The 19,347-nt window shown below is 42.7% G+C and overlaps 1 long non-coding RNA gene across 3 annotated transcripts; it reads right to left on the reverse strand.

Moving 5' to 3' along the window:
* Positions 1-10,092: 10,092 nt before the first annotated feature.
* LOC120944835 lies at positions 10,093-10,933 on the reverse strand. Of its 3 annotated transcripts, none has more exons than XR_005750493.1 (3): positions 10,874-10,933; positions 10,344-10,461; positions 10,093-10,132 (listed from the first exon to the last, which is right to left on the reverse strand). It is a non-coding gene; the product is annotated as an uncharacterized LOC120944835 (long non-coding RNA). The 3 variants fall into 3 exon arrangements; XR_005750492.1 differs by lacking the exon at positions 10,874-10,933 and adding an exon at positions 10,592-10,633 and having other exon boundaries at positions 10,344-10,502; XR_005750494.1 differs by lacking the exon at positions 10,874-10,933 and adding an exon at positions 10,592-10,632.
* Positions 10,934-19,347: the final 8,414 nt, after the last annotated feature.

The raw sequence follows: 19,347 nt of genomic DNA on the forward strand, positions 1-19,347 counted from the left end.
ACCACCATATAATAGGAAAGAAAGGGAAAATCTAGTGCTCTCCGATTGGATTTCTTTTATTTAAAACGAGCAATAAAAAAGTTGCACTCACATGTAAGGACACTCAGTCTGCCGAGTGTCAGCGTAACAGCATGTAACAGCATGTATACAAAACCGTCTGTCTGCAATCTGCGGCGATCGTGGGTGACGTTCTGCGTGGCTCCTCCCCCCTGTACACGTTACGTCCCGTGGGCGGGACTTCCTCAGTGTGGGTTAAGGGAACACACGCTAAAACGTCCCCCTTGATTGATATTTATATGTAACCCCAGCATGTCCACCAATCGCATCCTGATGTAGATGCAGCCTATAACGGCAATTGCATCCCACATGAAGAGCTAATGAGCTAAGAATGGCGGTACACGAGCTGAGAAAACAGTTTAGAAAGAACACATGGCTAAAGATGATTACACAGACTAAATCCGGCAAACAAAAGGAAAAATTCTAAAATATAAAATTCACCGGTATTGTCATATCAAAAATTAGAGCATAGTTCTTACTGATGAAATGTAAATGAAGTTTGCACACATAAAGGTGTAAGTACACTCAGATTTATATGCCAATATATTTGTAAAAAACAGGACGTCATCCACGATCGCCACAATTGGTGAGTCAACAGACTACAATGCCACAATAAACACAATTAATATCTGATATTACTATTAATATTAAAAAATACATATAAAAATACAGAATCATAAAAAATAAAAAATAAAATTTAAAAACTTTTAGACCAATTAAAATCAAGAAAATAAATCCTGAACTTAAAATGACCATCGCAATCTAAAATATTCCAAACAATACACCTATAATCCACCTCATCTATCTGAGATGAAACAGTTCAGGTCGAACTCTACGTTCAAACCAGCCGGTGAAGGAACTTTGAGCTCAAAAATCCAAAAAGATTCACGACGACTAAGTTGTCTGATAAAGTGTCCACCCCTCCAATGTTTTGACACCTTCTCTATCCCCAGAACTTTAACCCCTTTGGGTCACTATGGTGGTGCTGTCTGAATACGCTATGCGTTTTTATTCCTCTTTTAATGCAGATAATATGTTCCCCTACACGTACAGTGGTGCAATTGACCAGTTGTTTAATGGGGTACTCCACATGTGTGGCAGAGGAAGTAAAAGTTTTGCGTTTTTTTAAATTTTTCTTTGCATGTTTGCAAGTCGCACACCTGCCACAAGCGTAAAAGCCAGACAACAATTTGAATAACCTTGGTTGGGCAACTATGGGTGGATCTATAACCCCTGGGGCAATACAATCCCTTAATGCCGGAGCCTTCCTATATATAAATTGAGGGCGCTCTGGGAGAACAGCACCCAAAGTCAAATCCCCCTTTAAATTAGGCCAATGTTTGGCTACAATTCTTTCAAACTTTTTATGTTGGATGTTATAGTCCAGGATTAATTTATAATTACTAGGGGTCTCATTGGCTACCAAACTCAGAGGCTTGTCAGCAATAATAGTACCTCTGTCCATGGACCTGACTTTCTCGATTTCCTCGTCGATAGTAGGTAAAGGATACCCCTTTTGTATAAATCTCTTAGCCAATATTTGGGCTTGTGAAAGAAAATCAGGCTCTGATGAACAATTTCTACGTAATCTGACGAATTGCCCTCTTGGAATGTTACATAACCAGAGCCTATGATGGCAACTGGAAAGGGGTATAAAACCATTACGGTCTGTAACCTTAAAATGATTCCTGGTTTGTAACTGGTTGTTCTTTTTAAAGATTTCGAGATCTATGAAGGAGATCTGGTCACAAGACACCGTCCAAGTCAATAAAATATTTTTATTGTTAGTATTCAACTTGTTCATAAAGGATTGCAGACTGGGCATGTCACCCTCCCAGGTGGTCTTGGAGGGTGACATGCCCAGTCTGCAATCCTTTATGAACAAGTTGAATACTAACGATAAAAATATTTTATTGACTTGGACGGTGTCTTGTGACCAGATCTCCTTCCTAGATCACAAAATCTTTAAAAAGAACAACCAGTTACAAACCAGGAATCATTTTAAGGTTACAGACCATAATGGTTTTATACCCCTTTCCAGTTGCCATCATAGGCTCTGGTTATGTAACATTCCAAGAGGGCAATTCGTCAGATTACGTAGAAATTGTTCAACAGAGCCTGATTTTCTTTCACAAGCCCAAAGAGATTTATACAAAAGGGGTATCCTTTACCTACTATCGACAAGGAAATCGAGAAAGTCAGGTCCATGGATAGAGGTACTATTATTGCTGACAAGCCTCTGAGTTTGTCTGATAAAGTGTCCACCCCTCCAATGTTTTGACACCTTCTCTATCCCCCAGAACTTTAACCCCTTTGGGTCACGATGGTGGTGCTGTCTGAAGTGTCTGGATACGCTATGCGTTTTTATTCCTCTTTTAATGCAGCTAATATGGTCCTGCGGACTGCAATACGTGGGGCGCACCTCACGTGCGCTCCACGTATGTGTAGGGGAACATATTAGCTGCATTAAAAGAGGAATAAAAACGCATAGCGTATCCAGACACTTCAGACAGCACCACCATCGTGACCCAAAGGGGTTAAAGTTCTGGGGGATAGAGAAGGTGTCAAAACATTGGAGGGGTGGACACTTTATCAGACAACTTAGTCGTTGTGAATCTTTTTGGATTTTTTAGCTCAAAGTTGCTTCCCCGGCTGGTTTGAACATGGAGTTCGACCTGAACTGTGTCATCTCAGATAGATGAGGTGGATTATAGGTGGATTGTTTTGGAATATTTTAGATTGCGATGGTCATTTTAAGTTCAGGATTTCTTTTCTTAATTTGTCTAAAAGTTTAAAATTTTTATTGTTTTTTTTTTTTTTTTTTATGATTCTGTATTTTTATATGTATTTTTTAATATTAATAGTAATATCAGATATTAATTGTGTTTATTGTGGCATTGTAGTCTGTTGACTCACCAATTGTGGCGATCGTGGATGACGTCCTGTTTTTTACAAATATATTGGCATATAAATCTGAGTGTAGAAAGGAAAGGAAAAGGAAATGGACAAAAAACATGTGAGAAGAGAATCAGTCAGTTATTACACTAAATTTAATTAAATAGTATGTAGCCAGCAGGGGGAAAGGGGAGGGTTTATTAGGAAAAATTGGATATCCACCTCAGCTCACGCTGTAGGAGGAGCTTTTTAAAGTCCCCTCCATGGGAGCTGGGGTGTATCTGACCAAGTACAAGGATAGGCACCTTAGGAAAAATGCGTCTTTGGGCCTGCAGAACATGTCTCCCCCAAGGGAAAGTCAGGATTGCTAGTCTGTATCATTTTGATGTGGTGGTAAATTCTTTGCCATCATTTTTTGTATGGTTTTCCCTACGTAGAAACAACTACATTGTAAGAGATATACTACTCCCATGGTCTGACAGTTAGAGAAATGTCTAGGGGTGAAAAGACTGTCATTGGGTAGATATATATTTTTTATGGAATCCATTTATTTACAGTATGTACAGGATCTGCATGGGAACGTCCCAAGCAATTTGCATGGCTCACCTCGAGTGTAGCCTCGAAATTCACTTCTAACCAAAAGGTCACCCACAGATGTCGCCTGTCTGTAGGTGACCGCAGGGGTAGGCGGTACAAATGGTCCCACTGCGGGGGTTTGAGGTTAAGAGATGCCAATATTTTTAGCAAATTTGTGTTATTTTACCATGATCATTGGTATAGGTCAGGGATATGCAGTTAGCGGACCTCCAGCTGTTGCCAAACTACAAGTCCCATCATGCCTCTGCCTATGGTGTCATGCTTGATGCTGTCAGTCTCGCTATGCCTCATGGGACTTGTAGTTTGGCAACAGCTGGAGGTCCGCTAATTGCATATCCCTGGTATAGGTGGTAATAATCCTATTGCCCTTATTGGAAAGTTTAGCCTTCTTGGAGAATAGCAAGTTGTGTCTATCATTGACATCCGCACGATTAAATGCCTTTTTAAGGCATTTATGGCTATAGCCTCTTTCAAGTAAGTGTCGTTTAAGACTGTTTGCCTCATGTTTGTAATCCATGTGGTTAGAACAGTTGTGTTTGATACGCAAATATTGGCCATATGGTATTGACTCGTTCCCTGCAGTAGGTTTTCTAAATAGTTTGCAAGAAAGCATGTTCATGGTATCTTTATATATTTCAACATCCAAAAAGGTGACTTTGGAAACATCAGAAGACATAGTACATTTCAAATTTAACTCATTTCTATTTAGAGCTATCAGGCAGTCACCCAGTAGTTGTTGAGATCCATCCCAGACGACGAAGATGTTGTCTATGTACCTGTGCCACATAACAATGTGGCACAGGTACATAGAGAGATCCTCGTCCTCAAAAATGCCACACTCCCATTCCCCCAGGTACAGGTTGGCATAGTCAGGGGCACAACAGGTGCCCATGTCCACTCCCTGTACCTGGAGGAAAAATTTGCCATCAAAAGAAAAAATATTGTGTTTGAATATGTGTTCCATAGAGAGAAGTATAAACTAATTGAAAGATTCCTCATGATGACTGTTCAGGGATAGCACTTTGCGGATCCATGAGAGCCCTCTAGAGTGTGGTATCGAGCTATAGAGGTCCTCTACATCTATAGTAGCAAGGATGCATTCTCCAAACACCTGTACACCTTCAATTAATTGTAAAAGGTAAATGGTGGGAATCAACATTAGAAGGCAATGCAAGAACAAAGGGTCTAAGATGTTAATCTACCAATCTCGACAGATTTTCAGTAACGGCACCGTTACCGGTCGATACCAAGCGCGATTGCTTAAGATGTTGGTACACGTTAGACTATATTGATCTTTGTCCATAAGGACAATGTTGCCTCCTTTATCCGAGGACTTGATGGTTATGTTGTAGTTACTTGATAGATTTTTTTTAGTGCTATCTTTTCACTCCTAGTGACATTACCTAGACTGGGGGACGTAGGATTTAAAGTTTTTATTTCTTGACATACTAGTTTAAGGAAAGTGGCTATTCCATGATTGGAGCTAGGGGCTTGGTACAGAGATGATGTTTTCTTTCATGAAGATTTAGTGGTGGTAGTAGTAGTCTCAGTGGATGGGTCAATTACTTGTTTGAGAAGAGATTCTAAGTCGATCGTGTCTCTAGGATCACTCTCCTCTAATAAAGAGTTGAGATTGTCCAAGGTCTGCTGTTGGCTATACGTGCGACACCCTTCAGATCCAAGTTTTTATTTTTCAAACATGCTTTTCAATAAAAGTTTACGTGTATATAGGTGTAAGTCTTTGATCACTTCAAATGTGTCCAATTTGTTATTTGGACAAAAAGTGAAGCCTTTTGAAAGGACTGAAATTTCATCAGTGGTAAGGAGGTGAGAGGAGAAATTAATTATATTTAATTGTGAAGAAAGAGGTCTTGTATTCAAGGTGATGTTTGTGTCAGGGGGACAGATGAGTTGTAGGAGGCCCACTGGAAGGTGTTGTGGTGTCTTATTCTGAGAACACACGGAACAAGCAGCTACAAAGGTGGTTAAATCAGCACAGAGACTAGGGGCCAGATTCTCGTCGCTCGGCGTATCTTTGCGCGGGCGTAACGTATCCAATTTACGTTACGCCTCCGCAACTTAGATGGGCAAGTGCTGTATTCTCAAAGCACTTGCTCCGTAAGTTGCGGCGGCGTAGCGTAAATAGGCCGTTGTAAGCCCGCCTAATTCAAATTTAGAACAGGGGGGCGTGTTTTATGTAAATAACTTGTGACCCGACGTGATTGACGTTTTTCCCAGTGTGCATTGCTCCAAAGTACGCCGCAAGGACGTATTGTTTCGACGTGAACGTAAATGATGTCCAGCCCCATTCACGGACGACTTACGCAAATGACGTAAAATATTCAAATTTCGACGCGGGAACACCTTCCATACTTAACATTGGTACGCCGCATGTACGCCACCATATAGCAGGGGTAACTTTACGCCGGGAAAAGCCTAACATACACGGCGTAACTGTACTGCGTCGGCCGGGCGTACGTTCGTGAATTCGCGTATCTAGCTGATTTACATATTTCTAGGCGTAAATCAGCGTACACGCCCCTAGCGGCCAGCGTAAATATGCAGTTAAGATCCGACGGCGTAACAGACTTACGCCAGTCGGATCTAATAGAAATCTATGCGTAACTGATTCTAAGAATCAGGCGCATAGATACGACCGCCCAGACTCAGAGATACGACGGCGTATCTGGAGATACGCCTCGTATCTCCTTTGAGAATCTGGCCCTAGGCCGCCAGAATTATTGAAAAATAGCCCAAATTCGTTCATTCTTCCCTGGGTGGCCAGCTGCCTTGGGAGAATGGTAGGTCTGGAGCAAAGCAGTGCTGAGATTCTCAGGGATAAAGCAGCGGTTACCAGGTTTCTTGGGAGGAGAATGGATCTGAGTGGCAAGAATTCTGTCAAGCTTGAAAGAAAAACAGCCCATCATGCCCTTCTGGGAGATGAGCGTTTCGCGTTTCGCCTCAGACAAGAATGTGAGATTCTTATGGTCAGTCAAAATGAGGACCGACACAGTGGTACCTTTGAGGAGATACCAACATTGTTTCAGAGCTAAAACGATAGCTAGCAATTTTCTGTCCCCAATCTCGTAATTGCATTCTGCAGGAGACAATTTCTTGCTCTCAGAGATAGGACATTGAGACAGAAGGGTGCCTACTCCAGTCTCGCATGCATCAACCTCAAGAATAAAAGGTAATGTATTGTAGCACAGGAGCTGAAACAAAGTCAGCCTTGAGAGACTCAAAGGCTTTAATGGAATCCGGAGACCAATTCTGTGGGTTACCGTCCTTTCTGGTCATATCAGTCAGGGGTTTGACCAGAGGAGAGAAGTTACGAATACATTTCCGATAACAATTGTCGGAGCCAAGAAAAACTGGAGTTAGGCTTACCAGTAACTCTGTTTCTAGGAGTCTTCCAGGACAGCCTCTTGAGACCTTTGGCTCCTCCCTCTGGGTCAGGAAACACACACACCCCTTTCTTTAAAAGGTGGTCCTCCAGGCCTCCCTCCTCAGTTTACCCGAGAACTACCAGAAGGACCTGAAAGACATAACACACTAACACACTGTTCGCTCATTATTATAGTTATACATTAATCTGGGGTGGGAAAAACCCGGCTGTCCTGGAAGGCTCCTAGAAACAGAGTTACCGGTAAGCCTAACTTCGGTTTTTCTCTAGTTGTCTTCCAGGACAGCCTCTTGAGATGATAAGCAAGAACTTACTTGTTTAGGGTGGGACTACTGTCTGGAGGACCTTCCGTCCAAAGGCTTGTTCTTTGTCCGACAGTAGGTCTAAACGGTAGTATATTGCAAATGTCGAAAAGGACGACCATGCTGCTGCTTTGCATATCTCTTCCAGGGAGAGGCTCCGGCTCTCTCTGCCCAGGATACCGAGACTGCCCTGGTTGAATGTGCTTTGACCAAAGGCGGTTCTTTACCCCCTGACTGGTAAGCCTCAACTATCGCCATCTTAAAGGGTCACTAAAGGAAAAAAAATGTTTTAGCTGAAATGACTGTTTACAGGGTATAGAGACATAATAGTTAACTGATTCCTTTTAAAAATGATTAAAAATAGATAAAAAAACAATCATATAATGTGCCTGCAGTTTAGTTTCATTTTTGCTGTTGTTTCCTGGTTCTCTGATGTACAGAGCCAGAGAGCCAATAGAGGGCAGATCAGGTTTGTAAAACGAAACTGGATTGGTGCTGACACACAGTAATCACACCTCCTTGATTAGTCACCACAGTGAGAAATCTCCCAGTACTGTGGTGATCAGGAAACAGACAACCAGGAAGTGTCCAGAATAGAGAGGAATTACAGCAACATCAAAGCAAAAACGAACAATGAGGACATGAAACCAGGACTGCAGTAAGGTAAAGGAAGCTATTTAGCTAAAAAAAATTCCTTTAGCAACCCTTTAACCACTTCCGGACCGCCGCATGTACATTTACGTCGGCAGAATGGCACGGACAGGCACATCAACGTACCTGTACGTGCTCTGCTTGACGTGGGTCGGGTGTCCGATCGGGACCCCCCCCCGGTACTTGCGGCGGTCCCCGTGGCTTCAGGAGCGATCCGGGATGAGGGGGCGGCGGTTCGTTTTTGTCCGCCCCCTCCGGATCGCTCTTAGCCAATGCGCGTCCTCCTCTGGCTGCACTGTAAACACAGGCAGAGGAGGAAGTGATGTCACCGCTCCTCCCGCCGGTATATTCGTCCGGCGGAGGAGCGGAGACATTACACAGTGAGTACACAAGCACTACACTGACACCTGTACACATAGGCACACAAACCCCCCCCCCCTGTCACCCCCTCCCAGCCCCCCCTGTCACACTGTCACTAAATCCTCTGGCGGATTTGGATCTGATGGCTGTACACACCATCAGATTGAAATCCGCGCGGAATACATCCGCGGTGACGTGTCGCGCCGTCGCCGCGACGATGACGCGGCGACATGCGCGACGCTGGAAGGTAAATACTTCCACGCATGCGTCAAATCATTACGACGCATGCGAGGGAGGGGAGCGGACGGACTGATCCGGTGAGTCTGTACAGACGACCGGATCAGTGCGCTGGACTGGATTTCAGCGGATAGATTTCTTAGCATGCTAAGAAATTTTTATCCGCTGGGAATCCGTCGGCTGGATTTTTATCCGCCGGGAAATGTCCGCTCGGACGTACACACGACCGGATCTATCTGCTGGAACTGATCCACGGATCAATCCCAGCGGATAGATCCGGTCGTCTGTACGAAGCCTCAGTGTGACAGGCAGTTAGTGTCAGGCAGTTAGTGTTGAATGAATGAATGAATGAATGAATGAAAACTTATATAGCGCGGCACATGCGAACTTAATCGCCTCTGGGCGCTTGTTGTTCCTGTCTCCTTTGGTATCAAAAGAGATGCGTTTTGATCTTTCTCCTGAATGCTAAGTGGTTCTCCTCCAACCGAATGCTGGTTGGTAAAGCGTTCCATAGTCTGGGACCTTGGACCGCGAATCTCCTTTCTCCTTTGGATTTGTAGTTGGCTTTCGGTATCTGAAGAAGATTTTGATTGGTGGATCGCAAAACGCGATTGGGATTGTGAGCTTTTATTTTTTCGCATAGATGGGGGGCATTCCCATGGATACATCTATGCGTTAGACAGAGTGCTTTAAAAGCAATTCTGTCTTTTACTGGCAACCAATGAAGGGATCTCAGTGAAGGTGAGATTGATTCCCAGGGTTTTTTCCCAGTCACAAGTCTGGCGGCCGTATTTTGAACGACTTGCAGACGAGCGATTTGGTATTTTGGGAGTCCGAGGTAAAGGGCATTTGCATAATCCAGTCTGGAGTTTACAATTGCTCCCACCACGGCCGCTATGTCTTCTTTGGGAATAAAAGGAGTAAGTCTGCGTAGTAGGCGCAGCAGATGGTGAGATCCGCTGACTACTGACCCTATTTGTGCATCCATTGTCATGTAGGAGTCGAAGATGACCCCGAGACTTTTGACTTTGGCGCTAGGGGTGATGTTTTTGCCCAGAATGGGCGGGGGAGTCCAAGTTGTTGCAGGTTGTTTCATACGCTTGGCGTGAAACAGGAGAAGTTCTGTTTTCGCTCCGTTGAGTTTAAGATAACTCTTTGTCATCCAGTTCTCTATCAAAGAGAGGCATGTCTCTAGATTGAGGTGGTGATCCTTTTTATTGCAAATGCGGAAATACAGTTGCGTGTCGTCTGCATATGAGTGGTAGAGCAGTTTTTGGCTGCTGATGATTTCAAAAAGCGGTCGAAGATAGATAGAATACGTTTTGTGGACAAGTATCAGTAGTCACAGGCACCTCACCCCAATGATAAGAAAAAATGAGAAGAGGGGGGAAAAAAGGGGGTAACCAAAAGGACCCCGGGGCTTTTGAACGGTGCAAATAAATAATCAGACAAAATTTGATTATAAAATTAGAAAATATAATTTATTACACAAATAATTAGTATGCCATAAATACGATAAATTTGAAATACATCTCGATTAAATACGTGATATCAAGACGAAGCATTGTTTAAGTCAGCTCTACATGTTTCACTCCGACGAGTTTCTTCAGGAGCTTTCAGACATACAATGCTAAATATCAGAAGAAAAACAACAAGACATATAATTAAATGACTGTTGAAAACAATCATTTATATATCAATACATTTTGGTAAATAATGTCAAAAAAGGGAAAAGAAAAATATTGATCATGAATACATCAGTTATTGTAGATAATGCATGCTCAAGGATCTCAACTACATATAAACAGGGGCCAAAAGTAAAAACAATAATATTTACTTACCAAAAAGGTAAAACAGCAAAAGACAGCAGACCATACAGGAAGGAACCAGAGTCCTCAGGGAAAAACAGAATAGTTCAGGAGAACCACAGCAGGATTTTAAGCCATTGATAGAATTAATCTGAAAAATCAGGAAAGCACATGTGGAAACACATATGCAAACTACTCTCAGTTGTATTGTGCAACAATGGGTAAAGAGAATATACACTCCAAAAACTTGTTATAATGGACAATATATATAATATATATACCTGTCAATAATAAGCAAAAATGCCTATTGTCAGTAGAGACAGTCTAATGTTTGCCATAGATATGGATTGAAAGAGGATAAAGGGGAAGGAAGACACTCTCACAGCCCCTCAAATAACCTGATCAAAAAGCGGCATCCGCTCTGTTAAGAACAAAGGGGAGAAATAAAAAAGTATATTATAAGTAAATAGGGATAGTTCAGTGCCAAAAAATGCACAGAACAAACAAATCCCTAATGCTCACAGTGTGTAAGCACAAAGCCAAAAAGCTTGTAAGGTAAATACCTGATTAGGACAAAGTCCAAAGATGAAAAGGCAGAGCCACCTAGATAGCTGTGCATACAGCAGCCTGTCCTTGCATTAATTAGGTCTGGTCTCAGCTGGAGCGCCTAACACAGCGCTTGGGCTTTAAATCTGCCACCACGGCGATGATTGACCAATCAAAACGCCGCGGTGCAGACACATGACCTGGGCGTCAGCAGAAGGAAAACAATCCACCCAGCTGACAAGCTCAGCTGATCCCAATGTAGCCAAAAGTAATGACAGCACACATGAGACCAAGGAAAAGGTCTCTGTGGGCGGTCCAAAAACGATCGGCGCCATTTTGGAGGCTGGAAAGGTTTCCAGTACAAGATAGCTGGAAGGCAAATGGAATAGACAGCGCGGAAGCGCTGAAAAAACACACAAAACTCAAGCTGGGAATGGATGTGCTGGCGTAATTGGTCTAAAAGAAAGGGATCTGAGGGTAAACAATAATGAAAGGGGAGTGATAAACCCTCTTAACCCCTGCAGCTCCCTACGTGTCCGTATGGCTCTCCTGAATCCATCCTGCGCCCAGAGGCATGAGGGAAAAACATTCCTTGGTGTGCCGTCATTATGAATAGAAGTAATACAATGAAAATAAAAATAAATATGAATAATAAAACAGTATGATATATTGTTACTACTTGAAAGTAGAAAAAGCAAGTTGTTTTGACATATAGTGTTCTTAATTAATATTTGTAAATAGCACTCTGTTTTATGAGAACCATGAGCAAGCAGATCCAACAATCATTAAACACAAAGTTTTATTTGGAGAGACAATCCATACATAATTGCATAAGAAGTTACAGTATGATAAACATACAGTGATTATTACATCTGGAAATATCCTAAGTGATTTTTGGATTTCAATAAAAAGAAAAGAAAAAGAAGAAGAAAAACAAAAAACAAAAAACAAAATAAATAAAATGAAAATAAAATAAAATAAAAATAAAAATAAAATTAAAAATAAAAATAAAAATAAAATGAAGAAAAATAAATTAATTGTAATTAATAAGTAGATGAGAAATAAATAAAAATAAATATAAAAAGAAAATGAAATTTTATAGAAGATACATATGAGTATCAATATACAATGATGTTGATAAATATTGCTATGAAATCAGAAACATATATATATATGTGATATATGAATTGTGAATTTTAACAATAATGATATAATAGAAGTGAAAATGAAAGACAGCCCTATAAGAAAGGCTTGAAGCTCAAAGCTTCATTTAACCCTGGAGCAATCAAAGCGGACAAAGAGTAAATCCACTTTACCTCCCTTTGGAGCAGTATTTTATCATAGTCGCCCCCTCTCTCACCGGGGGTGATGTATTCCAAGGCAGAGAATTTCATTTTATGACTGTTGAATTGGTGGTGATTGCCTGAGTGGCGGCTTATCGGGGTTTCCATCTTTTTCTTAGCAATCAAGGTAACATGGTCCCTGATCCTATGAAAAAATGGACGCTTGGTTTTTCCCACGTAAAAAGCCCCACATTCGCATTGCATCAAATATACTATGCCAATAGATTGGCATGTTACGGAGAAAGTGGGTTTCAATATTTGTCCATTTGGAAGATTAACGGTGGTGGAAGCGTGAATGTAGCAACAAAATGGGCATTTGTGGCATGGTCTAGAGCCCCTGGGTCCACACAGGCGTGTGTTACCTAAGGAAAAATGGCTGCGGACCAGCCGGTCCCGCAGCGATCTAGATTTCCTAAAGGTAATCTGTGGATAGTCCTGTAAATGTCTAGACACAGCTTCATCGCTGAGTAAAAGACACCAATATTTCTGAAGGATGGAACGCACCTTCTGGTGGTGGCCAGAAAAGCGTGTGATCAATCGTATGCCCGGATCGGGTTTGGAAGTTTTTTGGTCATGGAGCAAGGAACTTCTTTTGTTTTGCTTTGCCCTGAGGTATGCCTTTTTGAGGCCCTTTTTGCTATATCCTCTCTCTTGGAATCTGGTTTGCAATAACTTTGCCTCATGCTCAAAGTTAGATTCAGTACTACAATTGCGACGTAGTCGCAAATATTGTCCATAAGGAATATTAGAGATAAGAGATCTCGGATGTGAGCTAGAGGCATGCAAAAGTGCATTGCCTGCCGATGGTTTACGGAATAAGGATGTCTCAATCATTCCTACATTGTCTATTGAAATCTGAATGTCTAAAAACGTTATAGACAGTTGGCTCATCTCAGAGGTAAACTTAAGATTATATTCATTGCTCTCCAAACTTTTCAAGAAGGATAAAAGATCAACCTTGGGGCCCGTCCAAATGAAAAAAACATTGTCTATAAAACGACGCCACAGGGGGATGTGCTCAAAAAATGAATGCACATCATCCGTGCGTAGCAAATTTTGCTCCCACCCCCCCAAGTACAAGTTCGCGTAGGAAGGGGCGCACTTAGTCCCCATAGCTACGCCTTGTACTTGGAGGTAGTGGGAGCCATCAAAAAGAAAAATATTATTGGATAAGATAAAGTCCAACAAATCCAAAATGAATTTATTGTATGCCGGGGAAGCTTCGGAATTTTCCAAGATGAAGCCCTCTACAACCCTCAACCCCAATGAATGGGGGATGGAGTTGTAGAGGGCCTCCACATCCAAGGCTACCAGCCACGAATCCTTGGGGATATTAATCCCATCCAATGTTGAGATCCTTGAGCATGCATTATCTACAATAACTGATGTATTCATGATCAATATTTTTCTTTTCCCTTTTTTGACATTATTTACCAAAATGTATTGATATATAAATGATTGTTTTCAACAGTCATTTAATTATATGTCTTGTTGTTTTTCTTCTGATATTTAGCATTGTATGTCTGAAAGCTCCTGAAGAAACTCGTCGGAGTGAAACATGTAGAGCTGACTTAAACAATGCTTCGTCTTGATATCACGTATTTAATCGAGATGTATTTCAAATTTATCGTATTTATGGCATACTAATTATTTGTGTAATAAATTATATTTTCTAATTTTATAATCAAATTTTGTCTGATTATTTATTTGCACCGTTCAAAAGCCCCGGGGTCCTTTTGGTTACCCCCTTTTTTCCCCCCTCTTCTCATTTGGTCGAAGATAGATGTTGAATAACACCGGCGACAGAGGCGATCCTTGAGGGATTCCGCACGATAATGTGCGTTTCTCAGAGATGAAAGGTCCTAACTTCACTGTTTGCGATCGGTTGTCCAAAAAAGAGGAGAACCAAGATAAATCACCTTCTGCGATTTTGGCTACTTCAGCTAGCCGAGTCAAAAGTAGCTTGTGGTCTACAGTGTCGAAGGCTGCGCTTAGGTCCAACAGAACCAGGAGACAAGATTCTCCTTCGTATGCGGCCTCGAGAGCGTCGTCCCATATTTTGACCAATGCTGTTTCCGTCCCGTGTCCAGGACGGAAGCCCGATTGAAAAGGATCAAGTAGGTTATGGGTATCTAGATGCTGTTGCAGCTGTTGTACCACTACTTTTTCCATTACCTTTGAGAGAGCGTTTAGGCCTGTTATGGGACGGCGGTGAATTGGGTCCTTAGGGTCTAGGGTGGGTTTCTTTAAGATAGGTCGGATTATGCCCTCTTTCAACTGGGAAGGCACTATACCTTCCTTGAATGATTGGTTAATAAGCTGCGTGATAGTAGGTGCCAAGATGTCAGCGCATTCCTTCAGCAGTTTAGTGGGGATGATATCATTTGGCGCTGTGCCGTTACGCAAAGTACCAATGATATTCTTTGTGGCATGGATAGAGATGGGTTCCAGCGTAAACTTACCTAATTGTGGTGAATTACTGCGGGTATTGTATGGATAATTAAGGGGGGGGTTAGGGGGGGGTGTTGTTTTGCTGAATGCTTTCCCGGATTCCCTCGATTTTATTAATGAAGTAATCCGACAATTCATTGCAAAATTCTTGGGTATACGAATTGGGGTTTTCAAGACATTCTGGATTCATGGTCTGAGTGACCAGCTTGAAGAGTTCGTGTGGGCGATTTAGGGCGTTGTTGATAGCCTCAGAAAAATAGTTTTTCTTGGCTTTGAAGATTTCTTTGTGGTATTTTCTTGTTGTTGCTTTGTAGATGGTGAGGTTCTCATCTGAAGAGCTTCTTTTCCAGGCGGCTTCCGCCCTTCTGCGCTCTTGCTTCAGTAATGCCAGTTGGTTGTTGAACCAGCTGGAGGTATTTTTTCGGATGCAGGTTTTACGTTTCGGCGCTATTAAGTCGGCTGACTGTAATAGGGCTGTGTTTATGGCATCCAGTGTTTCTTCAGCCGTTTGATGCGGCTGAATTGTTTTTATTTTTTTCCTTAATGTGGTTTTGAAGAGTTCCGAATGGAGCTTCTTCTGACATCTAGTCCAGTGTGTTGTCACTAGATTTGATGTTTTTGTTGAGGGGGGGAATTCGGAAATAATGAATTTGATTGCATGGTGATCTGTCCACGGCAACGGTTCATTTTCCTAAATTTTTATTTCCAGATCTTGCCTGAAAATAAGGTCAAGTGTGTGACCTGAAGCATGTGTGGACCCACATACTAGTTGTTGTAGCCCTAATCCTTCCAGGTGGTCAATACAGGCGTCGGCCACGGGGTCTTGTGGTGAGTTGGCCCAGAGATTAAAGTCCCCGAGCAGCAAAAGATGTTTGCCGTTGAGGGTGTAAGTGGAGATGAAGTCCGTCAATGATAGTAAAAGCTGCGATTTTGGCCCGGGTGGCCTATAGCAGAGTAGAATACGGACGGTCTCCTGGGAGTTTGTTTGTAGTTGCAGGGTAAGGGTTTCCATGAATGGAAGAGGGTTTTGAAGGACCGGTTTAGTGATTGCAAGATGAGTCTTATGGATCACCGCCAGGCCTCCTCCTCTTTGCCCTATTCTATTTTCCGTTATAATACGATAGTTTTCTGGCACCAATTCTCCTAGAATGGTGTTACAGTCGGCTGTAAGCCAGCTCTCTGTAATAAAGAGGCAGTCTAGATCGTGTTGTAGAATGAAATCATGGATTTCTAGTCAGTGTTTTACTGCCGATCTTGTGTTGATCAGAGCACATGAAGTGTGCTTAGGCTGGGGTAAACGGCTGAGATTTTTGCTAGTCGATCGCTGATCGATTCTCAAAAGTCGCTCAGTTCTTAGGGCTTTTTTGGTGATGGCTGGTAGTATTGCGGCAAATCGCCTCAGATTCCCAATGGTTTCTGCAGAATATTGCAGATTAGCCATGGTCGTATAACACCAGGGGGGGGGGGGGGAGGATTATCAAGGATTAACTAATCCTCGATCCTGACTTGGTCCAGAGGAAGGCAAAAAAAAACCTGGCCGTGCTACGCCAATATGCTACGATAGGGGGAAAAAATTCCTTCCTGACCCCTTGTGAGGCGATCGGGCGAACCCTGGATCAAGTTTAATAGTATTGAGAAAGGGGAGAGTGGAGTTGGGTGTAGCAAGATGGCCGCCGATCAGGCCACAGGATCCAGGCTGGGGGCTGTCAGATTGAGAGGATCCGTGCTGCTGGGGGGGATTAGATCGATTGCCGGGCGGAGAAGGTGCTCTTCAGGGTTCGGGGGGGCTTTATTGGGCCGTTTGGGCAGTTTGGTGATGGTTGCCGTGTTAGGTCCAGGGTAGCCCCCTACCCCCCCAATAAAGGTTTTAACCCCTTGATCACCCCCTAGTTAACCCTTTCACCCCCCTTTTGCCAGCGTCACTAAGCGATCATTTTTCTGATCGCTGTATTAGTGTCGCTCGTGCTGCTAGGTAGCTAGTTATTTTTTGAGGTTCGCGCGCCAGGTTTTTATAGCGTTAGGTACCCCCATACATTTTCTAATAAAGGTTTTAACCCCTGATTGCCCCTAAAGTTAACCCTTTCACCCCCTATTGCCAGCGTCACTAAGCGATCGTTTTTCTGATCGCTGTATTAGTGCCGCTAGGTAGCTAGTCATTTTTTGAGGTTCGCCCGTCAGGTTTTTATAGCGTTAGGTACCCCCATACATTTTCTAATAAAGGTTTTAACCCCTGATTGCCCCTAGAGTTAACCCTTTTACCCCCTATTACCAGCGTCCCTAAGCGATCGTTTTTCTGATCGCTGTATTAGTGCCGCTAGGTAGCTAGTTATTTTTTGAGGTTCGCCCGCTAGGTTTTTATAGCGTTAGGTACCCCCATACATTTTCTAATAAAGGTTTTAACCCCTGATTGCCCCTATAGTTAACCCTTTCACCCCCTATTGCCAGCGTCACTAAGCGATCGTTTTTCTGATCGCTGTATTAGTGTCGCTGGTGCCGCTAGGTATCTAGTTAGTGCCAGTAACGCTTACACCCACGCGCAAAGCATACTCCCCCCATATGTGGAATTACACCCCTGTACTTCTCCTGAGTACGGGGATACCACATGTGTGAGACTTTTTGGGAGCCTAGCCGCGTACGGGACCCCAAAAACCAATCACCACCTTCAGGCTTTCTAAGGGTGTCAATTTTTGATTTCACTCCTCACTACCTATCACAGTTTCGAAGGCCATAAAATGCCAAAATAGCACAAAAAAAAATGACCCCATTTTGGAAAGTAGACACCCCAAGCTATTTTCTAAAAGGGATGTCGAGTCCATGGAATATTTTATATTTTGACACAAGTTGTGGGAATATGATAAACTGATTTTTTTTGCACAAAGTTGTCACTAAATGATATATTGCTCACACATGCCATGGTTATATGTGGAATTGCACCCCAAAATACATTCTGCTGCTTTTCCTGAGTACGGGGATACCACATGTGTGGGACTTTTTGGGAGCCAAGCCGCGTACGGGGCCCCTAAATGTTTGACTAAAATTTAGTTTATTCGATATTTTTTACTTTTTGTTAAAAGAAAAATTATTTTTTTTCAAAATTTTTGGTCTTTTTCCGTTTACATCGCAAAAAATAAAAATCGCAGAGGCAATCAAATACCATCAAAAGAAAGCTCTATTTGTGGGAAGAAAAGGACGCAAATTTCGTTTCGGTACAACATTGCATGACCGCGCAATTACCAGTTAAAGCAGCGCAGTGCCAAATTGTAAAAACACCTTGGGTCTTTAGGCAGCATATTGGTCCGGTCCTTAAGTGGTTAAGCCACCTAGCGATGGATGACTTGGATGCTCCGTAACCCTTACGGGCACCCGAAAAATTAACAAAAAGAGCGTCTGAACGCCTAAACTCCTTAGTGGTTTCCAAATAAAACAAGAGATAAAACAAGAGATTTTTTTTTTAACAATAATTTTTATTGGGTTTTCACAGATACAGTATCATAACCTTCTCAATACAATCCAGTTTTTCGTCAAGAGTAAGAATGTAGTGGTTAAGACAAGTAACAGGTTACAATCAGTTGCAATTGTTCAATGCATATAACGTATACATCAAAGAGCGGTAGATCGGTCTCGCTGCGAGTGACCGAAAGAGAAAAGAAGACAAACTAGCACCGAAGACTACAAAAGATTACAAAAGACAGTATGACTAGAAGGGTAGGCCCAGCCTAAATAGACACTGGGTTCACAAAACTGCTGCTGCCCCGGCCCAACATGACCATGGAAGCCATCTGGTGTGAATCTCAGCGTACTTTCCAGAGCTGGAGGCCATCGTCAACTCATAGTTGTAGTGTAGATTGACCAAGTCAATTGTACTTACAATCGTCGGGGGTTGAGTAGTTTTCCAGAGTCTAGTTACGCTCAGTCGAGCTGCAAGTAAAATGTTGGTGACTACCAATCTCAAGTTGTTGGGGAACCTGTCTACATGCATATTTCGCAACGCCATTGCTGGCGAGGGTGTTATGGTGGTCCCTGTAATGTCTAACAGGATGCGAAAGATGTTGGTCCAGTATGTCCCGATAGACGGACAGGTCCAGAAGATGTGGAGGATATCACCCTTGGGTTTGGCGCATCTCCAGCAGGAGTCGGGAATGTCCTTCCTAAACTTAGCTATTTTAGCGGGCATGAGGTACCACCGGAGAGAGATTTTTATTGTGAGTTCCCACAGTGCTGCATTACGGGTGGACTTGTATACAGATCTGAGTGCTGAGCGCCAATGTGCTTCAGTGAGTGTCTGACCTGTATCTAAGTCCCACAGAGCGTGAGGTTTGGCTTTGGTGAAGACCTGTTTTTGGCGAAAAGAGTTATAGAATACGAAAATTCCTTTCAGCTTGGAGGAGGTATCGGTCAAGTATGACCAAAGTTTAGGAGGAATGGAGTAGCATGGTTTTGGCAACCGAGATAGACAATGTTTAATCCTAACGTATGTGAAGAGCTCCACCTGTTTAAGTTTAAATTTGTCCTGTAACTGCGGGAATGAGAGCAGTGAATCGTCTTTGAAGATGTCTTGTATATAGTGTACACCAGAGGATGTCCAGTGTGACAGCCTAAGGTCGGTCGTGAATTGTTCCAGTATGGCCAGTGGAAGAGGAGGTTGGAACGGCTGGGGATGTAATTCACCCTGTGTAACCAGAAATTTCCTCGCTAGG

Source organism: Rana temporaria, chromosome 7, assembly GCF_905171775.1.
Source record: "Rana temporaria chromosome 7, aRanTem1.1, whole genome shotgun sequence".
Lineage (NCBI taxonomy): Eukaryota > Metazoa > Chordata > Amphibia > Anura > Ranidae > Rana > Rana temporaria.